At 45.3% G+C, this 18,795-nt stretch overlaps 1 pseudogene; it reads right to left on the reverse strand.

Moving 5' to 3' along the window:
- Window positions 1-12,875: 12,875 nt before the first annotated feature.
- LOC121836593 lies at window positions 12,876-15,999 on the reverse strand (annotated as a pseudogene).
- Between the last annotated feature and the right edge of the window lie 2,796 nt (window positions 16,000-18,795).

The following is an 18,795-nucleotide window of genomic DNA, read 5'->3' on the forward strand; positions in this document are numbered from 1 at the left end:
ACGTTTCTTTGTGGGGAGCAATTTTTCTTCTGCTCTGCGTGTAGGCCTATGTGAAGCTTTCGCTGTCATGCAAACTTGCTCTTCTGTATCATGTTTTTTTTTTCTTCTCCTCCTTGTGCTGTGCACTGCTTATGTTTCACTCATCCCTTTTTGCTTCATGTGGATGTTTGTAGCCTACACTTTCCTTCCTGGTGTCTTGCATGAAAGCCTATGCAGAGACTTCCTGCCCATGTTAGCTTGTCTTTTCCCCTGTCATTCTTCTGTTCACTTTCCTCGTGCCATTCGCACACCTCGAAATATGCACTCTCTCTGTATCCTCAAGTTTTTCACTTCTGCACTTGCTTAAGACATTTGCAAGCCATCCCTTTACTTCATGAGCTTTCCATGTGAGCCTTCACCGTGCAGCACCTTTACGCTTCTGGGAGCCTATGCTTTGCCTCCGACCCTTTTGGTTTATCCACTTGCCTATTTTAATTTTGCAGTTTCTGTGTTTTTTCTTGCAGAGGCACGAGACCCATGTCCCCTCCATGGTCATCGGTTGCAGCTTTTGGGTCTGTCTCATTTTATTTCATTGTAGTTGCAGACTTAATTATTGTCAGGTATCTGTGTGTTAGTTCGTTTGCAGTAAACCTAACTGCCGCCATTTCCTTTCCTTGAGTTAGTTTTTGTCGGACGCTCGTACTCAGTGTAACAGGTGCAAGGGCTGGGTTTTGTTGCTGTGTCCAGGATGTTGCAAGGAGACTGCTGGCCAATGGACTTCTTCCAAAACCGACGCGCCCCATTGCGGCGAAATACCATGCAGTGCAATCTGGGAACTAGTTGGCCACTCAGTTTCGGTTTCGACTGAGCAGATTCATCTCATGCTATCACGCCGCGACTGAACGCACTGCTTGCAATTTCGATTATCTGACTTTTTTACGAATGTACAATAAACTAATTCTCGAGCGATACAAAACGAAGGCCGGGGCACTTTTTTTGGTTCCCGAAACACCTGATATTTGAGTGCGTATGCAAACGTAGTAGGACGTGGCTTAGTCACATCATCTTTGAGTTCAATTTCAATAATCCCGTCTAGTACCATTGAACTACAAGTGAAATTCGGTCACCTGGCATATTACACATATTTTGTTTGCCAAATGTCCGCTTCTTGTTACTTCATTGGGCGAAAAGCAAGCCGCATCCTCACAGGAGTATCACAGTTGAGCCCAGCGTTGACGCGTAAACTCTTAAGGAAACGCAATAAATTCGACCTCACTACTGCACCAAAGTTACCATGATGTCTTCCTCAAGTTAGTGCCCAGTGGTGATTTCATCATCTGACTAAAAATGAGTTAAAGCGTCTGGGGCACAACTGGCCCAGGTGGTGCTTGATTGTGCCATGGTGCATTTTACCAAAGTCATGCAGTTTTCGACAACCTGGAAGATGATCTTGGTCCCCATTGTTCTACAGCTCCCATGCTTCTTTCAAAAACAGGGCTGCTTTCTTTGAGGTTGCTAGGTCTTTCCAGGTCTACCTTTGGCTCCTGGGTCTCAGTGATGAGGTCCATGCAGCAAACTCTAGGACAAAAGTTGAACACGAGCTCTGTTGGAGATTGTCCTCCTGTGGTAGGCGGTGTGCGACGGTACACAAGGAGCCATCTTGGCAAGTATGCGGCCAAAGAACCACCCGAGAGTTTCTTTAGACTGTCCTTGATCGTTCTGACAGCTCTCTCGGGAAGTCTGTTTGACTGTGGACAGTTCGGTGCAGTCCTTAGGTGGCCAATTCCATTCTGAGTAATGAAGTCGGTAAACAGCGTGCCGGGGAATGGTGTTCCATTATTGGACACCAAGCAAACAGGAAGTCCTAACCAGGCGACCGTGTTCCTCAGATATTCGACTGTTGCAGTGGAGTTGGCTGGCTGCTGATGCCAGTGGTTTCTTTCAATCTTGGTAACTGTTTACCACAATTAGCACCGTTTTACCTTTGATGGGTGATGTGCAGTCCATGTAAATTCTTGTCCATGGAGCCATGGGTTCTGGCCAAGCTTGTGGCTCTGCTTCTGGTGGCATTAATGCAGCCTGTTGGCATAATGTTCAAGGTTGTACGGCATCAACCATTGCTTTACCTCATTGCATTGATACCCATGCGTGTGTCATGGAATTCTTGGAAGAAGGTTAACCTCCTATGGGCCTTTTGACTCCGTGGATGTTGTGTGACGACACTGGTCCAACTGCCTCTGGAGGTGTGGCACATTCAGGATCAGTTCCTCAGTGTGGTTGCGATACACCAGGAGCCTGACGCAGCAGTGTCTGCTTTGCCTTGTTAAAGCCGTCGTCTTCCTTTAATACACACCTCTATTTCACATTTTTCCGGAGCAGGGGGTTGAATGGAGCCAATAGCTGAAACATTTGAGTCAGGCAGCTTGCATGCTATAGATGATGAATCCTAAGAAATAACAAAGTGCATGGCAATTCCATGGAGCAGGAACCTTCAGGTTGGCTTTCAGCTTGTTGAGATAGGTAGGTAAGCCTATCTACCTAGTGATCGAGCTGAACGACTGACTTGCTTGCATCCAAGTTCGCAGGAAAGTCCTCAGAAGTACTGGCCCTCTGGTAGCCGGACCCATCAGTGACATTGCCTTTATCTTTCGTAATTAGGTGAAAGCTTGGTAACTTACTCGGGTGGATGAATATCAGATTTCTGTCATTTCACATCATTCATGCTATCTGATTAATTAATTTGAAGTTTTTTTGAGTGTCCAAATTGTGAAAATATTTTGAACTTTTCCATGGTATATACTGGTAGTTTAGTGGCTGGATATTAAAACTGAATGTGTGACAAATGTTAGAAAGAAGGTCCTGTCGGTGCCCATGCAAACGACACCGCTACTTTAGAACCCCATAAATTGCCGGAGCAGTATAGAAAGAGAGAACAGTGCAATTTATTAGAAACGAAAGAAGGGGTCCACCGTGCACATCGGTACTGGTTTGGTGATTGGATGAATCAATTCAGGGACGTTCAGTGCTTGTATGAAGGCTTCCTAGAGGCAGTTTCATTCACATAATGTGATCCTTCCAAGAAAAAAACGAGTAAACTGACCTTGTAGTATTTTTCTTCGTTGTTGAAGGCACAATTAAATTCATTTCAGAGCTCAGTTTAGTTGGTTAAATTATTCATATCCTTTTCATTAAAAGTCTCTATATAGCAGCACGTGTCGGTATCATTCTATGAAGTCTGTTCGTAGACGATAGCGTGGCACCTCAACAGGACCCCGTTGAGCAAAATGACTGATCTTGTTGAGGCGAATGAAGTGCCTCATGAACGAAGGCAACAGTGAGAGTGAGAGACGCACCCACTCACGAATGTTTAAGTCCTCACAAAGGAAAATGTGTCTAACGAATTTAGCAACGTTTCTATTAGAGCCCCGTCTGTGTTCACTGACGTACTCAGCAACTCTGGGCATTTCCGTGCCCAGCGCCAGTGCTCACCATTAATAAAACGCAGTCTTAAAATGTTTGAGTCGTGTATACGCTCTGTGCAGGATTATCTCTCTAGAAATTATTAACTATACGAGAAGGGCGCGAACTTCTGTCGCGATGAACAAAGAAGGTAGTGCTCCTCGGCCAGACTAGTAACTCTAGCGCGACTAACATCACCGACATAAAAAAAAACTAGCTTTTTAGCAACCTAGTTTTTTCAAAAAGGTTGTTTACGTTAAAACGTAGAAAACACAATCAGCAGGCCGTGTTTGGCTCGCCTCCGAGCAGCGGTTGCTGTTGTTAGCTTGGAGAGACTATGCTGAGCTGTCGATGAGAAAGCTGTCGTAAAATTTCCAAAAATATATATTTATTATTGGCGCAGTTGGTTCTGTAATTGTTTACTCAGACTTCTTTTCGAGCGTGTTCTAAGAGCCATGTTAACAGGTAAAAAGAAAACTAAAAAGTTATACTTCTGTTATTTGTTTGCAGCACAGTCAACAAGCTGCAAAGAGCAGCATGAACAAAATGAACCGGAAAAGATGTCCAGCCATCAGCAAGCTGACTTCACCCCACCATGCTGTGCCACGACGCCAAATTGTGTGCCAACGCCAAGCTGTGCCACGACGCCAAGCCACATCGCTGATGCACCAGATGAGCCTCCGAGATTTTGCTCAATGCTTTCCACCAACCAGAACCAAATGTCTGACGACGACCCGTCGCTGCCAATGCCGACTAACGACCTGGACAAGCAAGCCAGGCAAGCACGGGGTCCTTTTCAGCCTCATCTGGGCAGCTATGCCCAAACAGAAACGAATAATCGAAAGCGCAGCTTTTGTGAACACTGGTTTGCAAAGTTCAGCTGGTTTGAATACAGTCCAGCAAAAGATGCAGCCTTTTGCTTTTGTTGTTGGGCGTTTCTGCCGGGCATTGGTATATCCAAAGCACATTTAGACCCATCCTTTGTTTCAACTGGGTTTCGAACTTGGAAGAAAGCGATAGAAAGGTTTAATCAGCATGAAAGGTCTGAGGGCCATCTTAACAGTGTTGTGTCATGGAATTGCTCCAAAGCAAACAGATCGATTGCTTCAATGCTGGATGAAAGCTTTGAACGACGAGCGTCTCAAGTTGAAGAAAAACGAAAACAAAATCGTGAGGTGCTAAAGCGCCTTACTGACATCGTTGTTCTTCTCTCAAAGGGAGGAAGGCCATTCAGAGGGCACAGTGAAAATAAGGAAAGCGCAGAGGAAGGTCTATATTTAGAGATAGTTAATACCTTAAAGAAGTACGACCCCGTTTTGCGGAGCCACTTAGAGTCAGGCCCAAAAAACGCCTCCTACATCAGCAACAGAATACAAAATGACATCCTAGAGTCACTGCATGCAGCCATTTTTTCTTCGATTGTCCACCGCATAGAAGGTAAAACAGTCTCGCTCATGTGCGACGAAACAAGTGACTGCAGTCATCATGAACAACTCTCCGTTGTTATTAGGTACTTCTGCGAAATTAAGAACAGGCCAGTGGAGGTCTTCCTTACTCTCGACAGGCTTAAAAATTTAGACAGCTGCTCTGTGTTTTCCACATTGCAAGCAGTTCTCATCACCATCAATGTTTCCTGGAATTCTGTGAGTTCCGTCTGCTTTGACGGGGCTTCTACTATGTCAGGGCACGTTGCTGGCGTTCAAGCAAAGTGCAAAGAGCAGAACAACAAGCTCGTCTACGTTCACTGCTATGCCCACAGCTTAAACCTGGTGCTTGTCGATGCATGCTTGTCTTGAGCAGAAAACAGAATGATGTTTGATTTCTTTGGCGTTGTGCAACTTGCGTACAACTTTATTGAAAACAGTGTTGTGCGCCATGCTGTTTTTGAGCGAATTTTCCAAACTGTCGGCACACAGCTGAAAACTTTGAAGTCTTTGTCTACAACCAGATGGGCATGTCGTGCTGAAGCAGTAAAGGCCAGTTCGCTGTGAGAGCTACAGCGAACTGTCGAGTGCAGTAAGAACGATTGTGGACTCCACAAAGCACCCGGAGACGAAAGCAAAAGGCAAGGGACTCCTTTCCCAGGTGATGAGCTTTGACTTTGTCTGCAGAGTGGAAATAGCTCACCCTATTCTACAGCTTATTTTGAAGGTTAGCCGAGCTCCTCAGGACCCTAAAATTAACCTTACCACTGGACTCAATGAAGTCGGGCATCTGCAGAAAGCGCTGCGAGAGATGAGGCAAGATGGGACAGTCTTTAAAAAGATGCTTGCGGAAGCTTCTTCGATCTGCGAGATAAATGAAATCGAGATTCCCGAAGTTCGAAGAAGAAAGGTATCGAAGCAATTTGACCAAAACTGAGCGAATGAATGTTTCTATGCGACAAAAGAGGAGGAATTATGTGTCGGTGTTTTCTTTCTGATGCTTGACTCCTGTGTTCGAGGGATCGAGGAAAGGTTCACACAAGAAACTTTTGAGCTTGTGTGTGCTGTCCAGAACCTTTTGGGCCTCTCTGCGAGCGACGAACAAATATCTCTTATTTGTAGCTTTTTGACGTAGATCCCGACAGCTTGGGTGCTGAAATGCAACTCCTGAAGTCCCGAACCAGCGACGAAAAAACAAACAGCATGACTGCCTATGACTGGCTGGATTCACTCAAAGAAAATGGGTTGGACAAGTCAGTATTCAAGGACTTTTCTCGCGCTCTTCAACTTCTTTTCCACGATTCCTGTAACCAGTTGCTCGTGCGAAAGGACATTTTCGAAGCTCGAAAATGTCCTTTCGCACGACCAAGTTAAGATCCATGACCAAAAGACCAAGTTAAGATCCATGATGTCGCAGGAACGGCTTCGTTGGCTGATGCTGCCCTTTGTGGAGCAGGACCTAGCAACATCCATCAGTTTTGATAATATCTTAAAGCATTTTACGACTGAAACGCGCAAACTTTTGTTATGAATGTGTTTTAATTTTGCAGGATATGCTATCGCATTAACCTACAATGTCACATAATTCTACTTTATCCTTAATTGGTTGACAGCCGGCGGAAGAGGGTGCTTTACAGCCGATTCCGTCCGAACTAAGGTTCGCCTGTCACACCAATAGTATTTTTGCACAGCTCAGCTTGAATAGTACTTTTGTATAGTGTAGTTAATTTTACTGTGTCTTACTGTTTTCATTTGCACCAGCCCTGTTGTTGTGTTGTGTTAAATTTTTTTTTTTAGAGTCTACCGTTTGTGAATTGAAATTGTGTATCGTCTGAGCCCTCGTGCGATTCATTTTCGTTCTGCGTTTTGTGATGGCGCTTGTGCCCTACGAGTGCAAGCTGTGGTTCCTTTATCGTGGGGGTCTCCACTTTTGTTGGGCAATAAATTGTTTTTGTTGTTAGAAAAGTTATCTCATCTTCTCATTTCTCCCACACTTCAAAGCGCATGTAAGTCCACTTTCACGCAGAGCACTCGCAAATCCAATTACTGCGGTCTACGAGGATATGGATACGATGACACGTAACAGTGGCAAGTATGACGTTTTGGGGCATTACGTCATGTTCAGTGTCGCAGCTCAGATTTAATTTTTAGGTTCAAACATATTTCAAGCCTTATCATTCTCCGGGCTCCATTCGTAAACCGCAATAATTAGACTTCCAAGTAATCTGCGGGAAAGTGAACTGAAGGGTAGTTTTATAGTGGCACTGAAGTAAACTTGGAAGTCATATTTCGCGGTTAAAATGTGGTGTTCTAGTGCACTCCTACTAAGGTACACTAGAACACCTTACCCCTACGGCGTAAGGGTCTCGGTGAGACGGGGGTGGGGGGGGGGGAGGGGGGGGGGGGCGCTGCAGTGAATTTGGCCCCCCCTCTAGGAGGACCCTGTGCACGCCTATGATCTTGCAGTATGCTTTGCATGTTATATTTCTCAATTTAGAAATGATTAAGTCTTGATATATTGGTTGGAACATGTCATAGCATCAGTAAACCTAGATGCAAGGGGACAGAGAGGAGATAAAAAAAAAAAGAGGGACAACACACACACCATCCCGTTCAGTGTTGTCACTCTTTTTTTTGTGTCTTCTCCTTTCAGTCTTCCTGCGCCTAAGATTTAGTAATGTTTGAAATTCACGGTCTTGCCTGTGCCGTGATATGTTACAATGTCTGCTATGTTACAAGTCAAGAGAGATGCCTAAATAGTTGCCATAGCACCCTATTTATAATGGCATGCAATAGCGTTTTAAATGTGTGGGATGTGTAGGGGGGGGGGTATGTTGCCATGACGAAAATTGTATAAATTATAGGAGGCATATTGTCTCTAAAATGTTGTGTTTTATAAACTTTACTATAACTTACCTGATGCAGCATAAAATGCCCCAAGTTAACTTCTTTGCCTTCCTTTCTGCACTTCCTTCTTCCTTCTAATGCAGCAGTAGTCACTACTAACCATTCATGTTTTTAACTTTCCGTGACGCATAACACATCATTTCGATGCATTTCTACTACCCGCCATTGTGATAGGCAAAATATTTGCCTTACTTTTCTATCTCTGCCATTCCATGTGCCATAAAATGATGAGCATGTGCTCATATCGCAATAGGTGTCCACCCCCACTTTTGAACATTTAAAAAGTGATTAAGAACATATCAAGCACCCAGGCCAGTAAACTTCTGAATGTATTGAATGAAACAAGGCGCTCCTCCGCATCAACCACATTTCCCAGTGCGCTGGTGCAGAGCGGTGAAGCTTTCCATGCTCACTCCGGTAAGAAGCAATGAAGCTTCACATGAGAGTGCCAGTACAAAGCTGGCTGGATGCAAGCGGTGCAACTGCTTTAAGAAAATAGGGGTCCCATCAGACTACAACACTGCTCCTGCACCGTTCTGACTTTCAGCGCTGGAACCTGCAAAGTGCCCATCCCATATTTTTTACAATTATCTCCAACCATTTGATGAGCGCTTTTTCAATATTTTACGGCACATAGCTTCTGGTAGGAATGCCAGTTTCTTTGTCTTAAACACCAGCTGGTGGAGTACCTGCGAAACTCTTGAAAACCCATTGACAAACTTGGGGATTATGATTCTAACCCATTGTTCATAAAGTGATTGTGGTAAGATTTGTTTGTTATACCAAGAGCACAATAACACTGATCTTGGGAAGCTGTTTTTAACCACATTTTGATATCATACATGCATAACATGCCATTTACGGCAAAATTAACAGGACACCTGAGCATGGTAAGTTATCTTGAGTATTTATCATTTTTCTGTTCTTTTTGGGATGAGTTTTGAGTGGAATCCCCTTGCTTGAATGGGAACAATATAAGGCTGAAAATTTCACTGTTAATTATTTTTCAGTAATTTTTAATACATTTTAAATAAACTTTTGATTACTAATGAAAGACACAGGACTTGTTTATACTAACACTTCTTTTTACTGTAGGCTGCAGGTCTGCAAGCAAATATCAAAACTTGCCAATTTTAAATTAAGGAGTGCACAAATCATTCTTCTCTAAGAAGCTTAAAGGCTTTACTGAAGATTGGTACTCGGATAACTGACACTGCCTCACACTCTTTATAATAAAATGTCATGCTTTAGCTTTAACATTTGTGGTACACTGTTTCCCCTCTAATGTGTGGTACATGCCTTAATGCTTTCTATAACTCTAATGGGATGTCTGGATCACCAAGTGGAGAAAGGTAATGTACTCCAAAATTTATGAAGGGGCAATAGGCTCTCAGAATTTATGGTTTGCCATTTGTCACCAGATTTAAAAAAAAAAAAAGTGTGCACAAGAAGTTGCGCCTATAATGGTAGAAGAGTGGCATAGTAATTCCGTAAACACAATAATTAGGAGGTGCATCCACCAAGGACATGCTGTCGATATAATTGAGCATCCAAAACAACAATGTTATTCTTCTATGTATCATCATTGGTGCAATTTCCTGCACTCTTTCCAGTGCGCCATTTGACCGTTAACCAACAAAGTTGCTCTGCTCTCTCTGAAAGCATATTTGATACCTTTTGTGAGTGACTCTCGAAATAAATTTGCATACTGGTAGCTGTGTGTGTTTCTTTTTATGTACCACCACATTATAATTCGTTGGGAGTAGTTTATAATAGACTCCGTGACTAATGAAAGAGAAGTTTAGGCACACTAAGATGTGATTCTCGGTATAGTGGGGCATACCTCTGTAATGCAGATTTTTTTTTTGTTAAAGCCAGGAGTGCAAGTTGTATGGAGGTGCTAATAAAACATTTGGCACGATGCATGTGTTGCTGAAAAATTATTGGCCCATTCACCTCGTTTGGACAGAAGGAAATAAAAAATAATCACACTGACGCACTGCCAGCACATCGAAGCAAAAGTTTTGCAGCAGGTGAGTAACGCACAGGCACAAAAAAGGTACGTGGACACAAAACTTTGTGCACATGCCTGTGAGCCCAAACATATAACTTTACATTTTAGCTCTGATATGGAAGGATTTATGCTCCGCTCATGGAAAAATGTACTTCGCCAATTGTCTTTTTACTTGATTGCAAACAATGAGCTACAACAGCCTTTTTTTAGAAAAAAATCTTAAGGGTGCAGGCGAGCTGGTGAATATTAACCATGTTGAATTAACCCGAGACTGGGGTAGAGAAGAAACATCAAAACGTAGAAGGGACAGAAAATAGACAGGACGACGTCTCAAACTCAGCTAACTCGTTTATTTAATCCACCTCCTTATATAGTCTCAATCTCAAGGTCATCTCCACCAACACGAAAGGACAAAGTCTATACAGATCAAGCGCCACAGCCTTCATCACACAATGCAAGAATGTTGACAACGTTTACAGGTCGACGCGATAAGGCAACATCCATCCACCCTCAAACTTGAACAGAAGTATGAACTGTGTATAGAATAGTAGTAGTGGAAGAGATCATTTTGTTCAAGTTTGGGGGTGGATGGATGTTGCCTTATCGCGTTGACCTGTAAACGTTATCAACGTTCTTGCATTGTGCGATGAAGGCTGTGGCGCTTGATCTGTATAGATTTCGTCCTTTTGTGTTGGTGGAGATGACCTTGAGATTGAGACTATATAAGGAGGTGGACTAAATAAATAAGTTACGTGAGTTTGAGACATCGTCCTGTCTATTTTCTGTCCCTTCTACGTTTTGATGTTTCTTCTCTAACGCGTCTCATGTTAATTAAACATAGCCTTTTTTTGCTTCTTTGACACATATCTTCCTGTTTTTGAAGTTATGGTTAAGAGTAGGACTGGAATACGAAGTTTCAGTCCCAAACTCTCTACTCTGAGAAATTTGGAGATCGCTTGTGAAAATCGCAACAGTACCAAAAAGCCAGATTGAGTGGTGTAGCTCGTAGAGCCTGGGATGGTACTCATCTGACCGCATAGGCAACTGCAGACAAGAAATACACCCAACTAAATGTGATGGGACTGTTTTTATTACAGCAACAAAGTGAGATACATTTTCCAGTGCTCGCTTCACCTATAAGTATCTCTTGCTGTAATTAAACTTGTAACCAATCCAGTGCAAACACACTATGACAGCCACCTGGTTCGGGCCTTCGGGCTACATGCTCTACCCCGTCTCTCGTGAGCAAAAGAAATGACATTTCAAATTAACTGATGTCGCCCAGATGAAGTAGTGGTTCGAAAATATTTACTGACACTCAGCTTCCTCTATGCACTGGTCCAAATGAGAGTTGTCTTTGTCCTAAACGATCGAGTGACTTTATATGACGCGAATTTGGTGTAAAAGGCAACCTCCACTGGACAAAACCGCAACACCCGGGGAGCTTCATCTCAATCTAGCTTCTTTACTGCCGGTGTGGTAGCGGAGTCTGCTAAGCATACTTCCGGGGCAGAAATTATTAAAGTGGTGAAGAAATTTCAATCAAACAAGCCGCTTGTGCGGCTCAGAGGTGTAGCTTCTTTTCCGGCGCCGCTCATCGGGGCTCTGATCGATGCATCAACCACATCGGTCCGCGACGAACACTCGAGCAGCGCAGGTGGGTACAAAAGCGAGGTGCTCGCCCTCGCAGGATAGCATGACATCGCTAGCTTCCGCCGGTTGCGAGTTGCTTTTCACCACGCACTCCGACACCGGGCGGGATGTACTACAGTCCACTCTGGTGCAGAATAAAAGTTCTGGTACATGCAGCTTGTAAGCAAGGCGCTGCACAGAGCCGTTAGGTGTCAGCGGAAATCCCGATGCCTTCTCTCTTCGATTAGGTTGGCGCTCACTCACCTGTTATTGACAAAAAAGGAAGTCTAATTTCCACGGAAGAGAGACTACCGTCTCGATTATGGGAACGTTTTTATCAGTTTGATCGTAGCCTCAGTCACGCCGCACTCAATCGGCGACCACCGTTGCTCTGTCGCCGGTTGTGTCACCGACCGCTACCGGCTACACCGACTGAACCCAGACTGAACGCTTCACTTACACGCCTTCCATGTCGTTTTCAATGTTGTGACGTAACGGTTTGCTGATTGGTGCAAATGGCTTACATAAAGTTCAAGCTATAACCGCTTGGGGAATAATTGGCACTGGCGGCGGCCCTTGCGCCTCCCAATGGCCCAACTCTCCCAATACACGGCTCTGCTCTCGTTGTAAGAGGTTTCAATGCACTAAGCAAGGCACATGACCCGACGTCACGGGAGCATTTGTTTCGCTACGGCCGGAGGAACCGGTTGTCGTCTGCTAGCTAAGCGTCGTCTGCTGCGAAACTAACGAACTCCGGAAGAACGTCCACCACAGCAACATTTCCGTCGGCTAAAAAGCGAGCATTTCGGAAACAGTCAGGAGACTACCATACGCTCAATATAATGGGAAATAAGCGCCGCGCTTATTTCCCTTGATGTACCAACTGGCCCATCTAAACATTTTATTGCTGCTCAATATAACCGCGAATCTGTGACGGGTGCAAATGTCAGGGCACTGTGCAATGTTTTGAGCGGGAACGGCCGATTACACGGCTGCAGGGGTGGTCCAGCCATTTTAGGTTTTGGAGCAATTTTTGGAGCAAGAAAAACCCAATTTCGGAGCAATTCGTATCACATAAACTCCCCTTTTGGAGCAGTGAAAAGCTCGTTTTGGAGCACCTTGGTATCAGGAAAACTAAACATTTTGGAGCAGCATGAACATAGAGCAGTTCTGTGCCATGTCTTTATTATATATATATATATATTACGGCTGCCCTTGTCAACCTTACCTCACCCCCATATATGTATATATGTCTGTGTGTGTCACGAACATTTGAATTTCATATAGTAATTTACAAAGAAAAGAACTCACCATAAGAAAACCATTTTATTTGTGACAGAACATTCGTGCAGCTAAAGCTATATGTAACAAAATATCACAGATGAAAACTAAAATATTGCTTAATACTTCTTGCCTTTTGACTGTAGGCTATATATCACAGGTGAAAAAAAAATATTTACTCAATGCTTTTTGCATTTCTTTTTCAGTTCGTCCAGCTCGCAAAGAGTGCGTGACAAAGTATCATTGGCTTCAGCTAACATAGTTTGGCCACCTTCTACTTTTTCCAAGCTTTGGCACTTCGGTCCTGCACCAATGGTCTCTTCCGCCCTCTTCAGCAACGCACGGCACGAGATCACCCTTTCCTCCAACTGCTTCCTTAAGCGCTTGTCATGCGAGTTGTCAGCATCAACTTGTGCGCTGTCAGGCTTTTTTCTCTTCATGTCGGCCTCTCTGCTTCCAATTCTTTCCTCATACCGGGCTCTTGCTCTCTTGACGCTTCGCAGAAGGTCTGGTGACAGGGGCACCTTTGTGGCATCTCCATCATACCTCTGCAGGTAGGTCTTCACTTGCCGCAATCCGTTGATGCTCGCAATGCACAATGAGGCTCGGCCTTCAAGGAGATGCTTATTCTCACTGAAGCCTCGCTCACAGTCCGCGTTGCCATGAGGTAGAGAGCAGCGCTTTTACTAGCCTTGACAACAGTGGGTACTTCTGCTGACCAGCTGCGCACTTTTGTTGAAATACTGTAGCCCAACGAGTGTCGATCCGTCCATCTTCCATCAACTGAAGGCTGTTAGCAGAGTCACATCTCAGCAGATGCCACTCATCGACCAAGCACTTGAGGCAGCTGGGAAGCAAGGTATCGCAAGGATCGGACCTCTGACTCCACGTCGCTGGGCTGCAATCCCAAGAGACTTGTGTGCTGAAGGACTTTATTGTTAAGAGGCAGCTTCTGCAGGAGGTCTTTCGAGCAAGCCAAGCAGAAGGCACGGGCCCCAAGAAGTAACCGCTTCTTTTCACCTGGATCCCATTTCAGCATTGCCTGCTCAGTGTCCATACCCACTTCTGGTTTGTTTTTCCACAGGGTAGAGTCCTGCACATCGAGTTTCTTCAGTTCCTCCGCACTCTTGTCCACATAGGCTGCACTCCTCAAACAACGGCTGAGGATTCGCTGGACTAGAGACAGCAACTCCGCGTGGAGTATGTGTAGCAGGGGCTCTTGCTTCTGAAACAGTGTCTGAAACCGAGAAAAAAGCTCGGCACAGTTCTTCAAGAACAACACCTTGGCATAAAGGTCTTTTTTTGAAAATGATGCAGCAAGCTTGCTGTGAAGATTCTGAGTGTCCACTCACTGCTTTGTCATGCTTGCCTTGTGAAAGCATGACTTCAGCGCTTCGAACTGTTCTAGGACACGAAACAGTGAATCTTGAAGTGTGAGCTAGCGATTGGAGACATGACGCAGAAACACATGAGAAGCAATCCCTAAAGCCTCCCGACATTCTCCGAGGGCTTCAGCACAAACAGCGCTTTTGAAGTAGTTGTAGACGTTTCGGACGACCTCCTCAACATCCGAGCCAAACGCGTCGAGACCTTTTGCAAAAGCATTGTGGACTTTGTGAAGGTTGCAGTTGTTGATGTCAACCAAACTTGATGGCATATCCCTTTGGAGCTTGTACCTCACGCTTTTCATGACGTTAGGCCCGTCACTGAAAAAACAAAGAAGCCCTCTCTTCGGTAGCTCAGTCAGCGCGTCTTCTACGCAGCCCACAATTACTTCCGCGGTGGCACGCCCGAGGTTGTACGATTGCACATGCACAACGACAACCTGTTGCTGGCTGTTAGAAAAGTACCTAACAAGCACATCCAGTTGCTGCGTTCTTTGTTCTGGCTTTGGGGTTTCGTCGATCATCACGGAGAAGAAAACATTTGGGTGGCACAGCTCACTCACTACTCTGGACTTGACGTAAGGGCCGAGTCCATCGGACACGATGCGTGATAACTTGGACCTGCTGCAGCTAAACTTCTTAGGAACCTCGCTGTCCGGGAACATACACTCGTACATTCCCGTAGCACTGTCTCCCCACGAGAAATGGATAGACTTTGAAACAACGGACATAGCGAAAATTGATTCCGCTTTCCACACTTGATCTTGGAGTGATGTGCCAGAAGCACCTTGTGAGAAATCCAATGCGGCTTGCACCAATTTGGGGGGCTGAAGGTTTCTGTCTTCATCTCTGTGCCTTGCAGCAGCTTCAACATGTTTCTTCAATGCTGCGTGACGTTTGATGGCAGCTACTCCATGTTGTGCGCAGAAAATTGATGAATTGCAAAAGAGTACCACGTTCGGTATTGATGCCGCTGGTCTGCCGGTGAACGAGCGTCCGAGCACATTTCTACTATGGGGTCTGTAACTTAAAACGCGCATGCAGAAAAAAAAAACTACTCACGTTGGCTCCTCTTTAAGAGGACTTAGTAGTGGCGATGCAGAAATGAACAGCCACAACGCCGCATATCAAAACGGTCGCAACAAAACAATAATGCGCAATAATGCCACTGGGCCGGAAACCTGAATTGGATTGTGATGGCTATGGTAACGGCTCTACCCTTTATATCGGGCGGCAGCTTGCACCTGCTTGCACCATCTAGATCACTATATAGCTCTATAGTGCTCTAGCACCACCTAGCCTAGAAAATAAAACTCCCCCGGGTTGCCAGCCGAAAACGCCATTCTTCCAAAAAAGGATTCGTTCACGGACCGACTAGCCCTTTTTGGCGCAGTTTGGCGCGGTTTGGCGCAGTTTGTGTCTTTAGGCGCAGCAAGGCGCAGGTAAAGGAGAATTCATCAAAATGGCGCAATTGGCGCAGCTGGACCACCCCTGCGCACTGCATGTCTGCGTACGGTTTGTGTCATTGGGTTGCAGCCATTATCGTCACCGTGGCTCAGCTGCTGACTGTCAGCGCTCTTCGCTTTGCTTCTATCCACTGACGGGCTCGCTTCGGACTCATCGTCCCCTCCAGCATTGCGGTAGTTTAAGTGGGCGCTTACAGTTTGTGTCAATGAGTTACATCCATTGCCGCCATGGTGTCTATGCTGCTGTCTGTTGCGCTCACGCTCTATAGAGGCAAGGGCACTTTCTCCACCGCAAGGGATCCCAGTCGGTCTCGTCGTCCCTCACCCCTGGGGCATTTACAGGGACGCCCCACAGTGAGTCTGCGGTTTTACGCAGCGGAGTGTAGTTAAAGCGTGCAAACTGGGTTCTACTTTGCTGGTAAAGAGTTGCTTTTGTAGAAGTGTTGCTCCATCACTTTAGTACTGGCCCCTTTGTTTTTCCGGCTCTGCTTTGACCTCTGGGGATAAAAGAGAGTGCAGCACGTGTGTGAAATTGTTGGCACCTGATGGTCAAGGGTTGAAGTGCTCCACCAGTGATCTCTGGTATCATGTGAAAAGTGTAGCGGGGTCAATAAGCCTTCCTGCAAGGGAGTTCTCGCTCAACCTCCGTCGTGAACGGTCGTGCTCTTGGAGCTCTCTGTTCTCGTCGAGTTCCCTGCTCCGAAACGTGAGCATCGAGACTAAACATCGAGAGACCCACTCCCCGGCCGGCCGCCCATCCGCATCTCCGGCACCCCGCTGCTTCTCCGAAGCTTCCGCCATGACTCCGCCTGTTGCTGAACCATGGACTACCTTGCGTTATCCTACAAAACCAGCGAAAAGTCACCTCACCATCGTCATGAAGCTGACAGACAGGGTTTCCCTGTCACAACTTCAATCTACCCACCTCACCGCTGCCGTAACCACCGCCGCCCACCTTACGCCATCGGAAGCGAAAGAGACGTATTTCAAAATCTGTGACGTGCAAAACGTACTCATTGCCGACACCTACCAACCCTCGGCCCAGGAAAAGCTCCTGCAGACCCCGAAACTCACCATTGCAAACCGCGACTACGCCATTACCAGCTACCCCTCAGCCCCCACCAACCCCTGCAAGGGCATGATCCACGGTGTCGCATCTCTCACCGCCCTTGACGAGCTCGTCGCCAACATTGAATCCAATGTCCCAGTACTCACAGCTTCCATGATGGGCAAAACCGAAACGAAACTCATCACCTTCGAAGGCACATACGTGCCCTATACTATATACTACTGCTGCCGCCAGTTCCGGTGCCACCCACGCAAGCCAAAATCTCAGCAATCCCAAAACTGCCTCCAACTCAGCCACCGCGCAGAAGTCTGCCTCAAGGAAGGCAAGCTCACCAAATGCGACATCTGCTACCAGGAAAACATGACCTCTGACACCCTTCACAACTGCATCCCTTACTGCATCCATTGTAAAAAAGAGCACTCCTGCAAGGAATTTTCAGACAGTGATGTACTCGCTTGGCAGCGCCCAGCATGCAGGCTGCGCGTAACACAGCAATCTTCTGATCAGGAGGCAAACGAGCCCTCCCTCCAAGGCAGGGACGGGCGTGGGTAAACTGAAGCTTGCAAAAATAATGACGCACATTCTGAGCATGAGCACGAAGCTAACTGAAGAACTCAACCGAATCGACCTGATGAAGAAGTCGATGGGAGTGCAGTCTGTCAAGCACGATGTTGTAATTATAAAGCTTACACAGCAAGAAACGACATTTCAGGCCACTGAGGCGTCGTTGGTGATGCTAAGCCATCTGTATGACGAAGTCCTAAGAATTGTAAAAAACCCAGGAAAACATAATTGTGGATCTAAACAAGAAAGCACAGAAAATGGTGTCAGTAATCTCGAAGCGGGACACAGAGATTCAGGACCTAAAGGCATCTCTGGACAGTGTGGAGCAGTACTCCAGAAGCACATTGAAATACATGGTGCCCACAAGAGAAAAAATGAGAACCTGTTGGATATCATTAAGTGCCTAGACACCAAACCCTGACGGCCCGTGCCAACAGCTGATGCTATCGAGGAAAAGCACACGTTGGGTCTTCGCGAAGGAAAAATCCCACCGATAATCGTGCGATTCAGGGACTGTTCTGTGCATGATCGTTAGGCTGCTAAACGTATCTTTGTTGACGAGAACTTGACGAGGCCACTCAGGCAACTGCTCGGGAGCGCAAAGCAGCGTGCTAGAGAAAAGTGGTATAAGTTTGTGTGGGTAAAGAATGGAAAAATGCTTTTCCGTCAGAACGAGCACGGGACCACTATTTGTTTTGAAAATGACGGTGATCTGTTAAAAATCTCGTAATGAAGAAAGAATCAAGGAAGTCTCGTAATGTTAACAACCGTGTTAGAGTCATTTTCACAGTAGGATGAGTACTGGAAGGATATCTTGGCAGACTCTGTTAAAACTGAAGTGGTCCTAAACTTAGTGCGCACTAATCTAAGAAGTTTACACAAGCATTGGGACCAGTTACTGGTTTATTTGGCAGATAGACTAGATGGCCTAGATGCAGTCTTGGGTAAGTTACTTTTTAAAAGTATTTACAGTTATAGTTACTTTCTCAACAATGTATTTAAGTTACAGTTACAGTTACTTAAAAATAAAAGTAATGCGTTACAGTTACAGTTACTTGGCAGAGTAACTTAGTTACTTTCAAGATACTCATATGTGAATGCAACTATAAAGACATGGATAACAGAACAAATTGAGCACCATTTACATTTATTCGGGAATTTCTGAAAACTCAACCTTTCGAGATATATTTAATAATGCCGTGTTATATTATTCACACATGTTGTATCGAAGCAGCAGCTGCTTTTCGAAGTTCTTGTCACTTAGCCTTCCCCTCTTGATGTTGAAATCGCCACGAACCTTGTTGACAAGACGTTTGACAGGTGCAATAGAAGGAACGCTATATTTCTACAGCGTTTTCATGATAATGTACAGGGGAAATATGGTCTGGCGAGATTAATGTAATTTAGCTTGAGCCAAGAACCTCACTGACCTCCAGCTCCACTTTTCTGACAATTATAAAGGGATGAGAGAAATAATCTTGGATAGTCTGAATGTCAAGGCAACAATGTGACGTGTTTGGCTAGTTGGATCAGCGCCGTCCTGTCGTGTATGTTTCTTTACTCTTGTCCAAGTTTTTTTGTTGCTGTTTGTTCTCAAGATGAAAGCCAAGGATTT

Source organism: Ixodes scapularis, unplaced genomic scaffold (assembly GCF_016920785.2).
Source record: "Ixodes scapularis isolate PalLabHiFi unplaced genomic scaffold, ASM1692078v2 PGA_scaffold2__306_contigs__length_199485367, whole genome shotgun sequence".
NCBI classification, from domain to species: Eukaryota; Metazoa; Arthropoda; class Arachnida; order Ixodida; family Ixodidae; genus Ixodes; species Ixodes scapularis.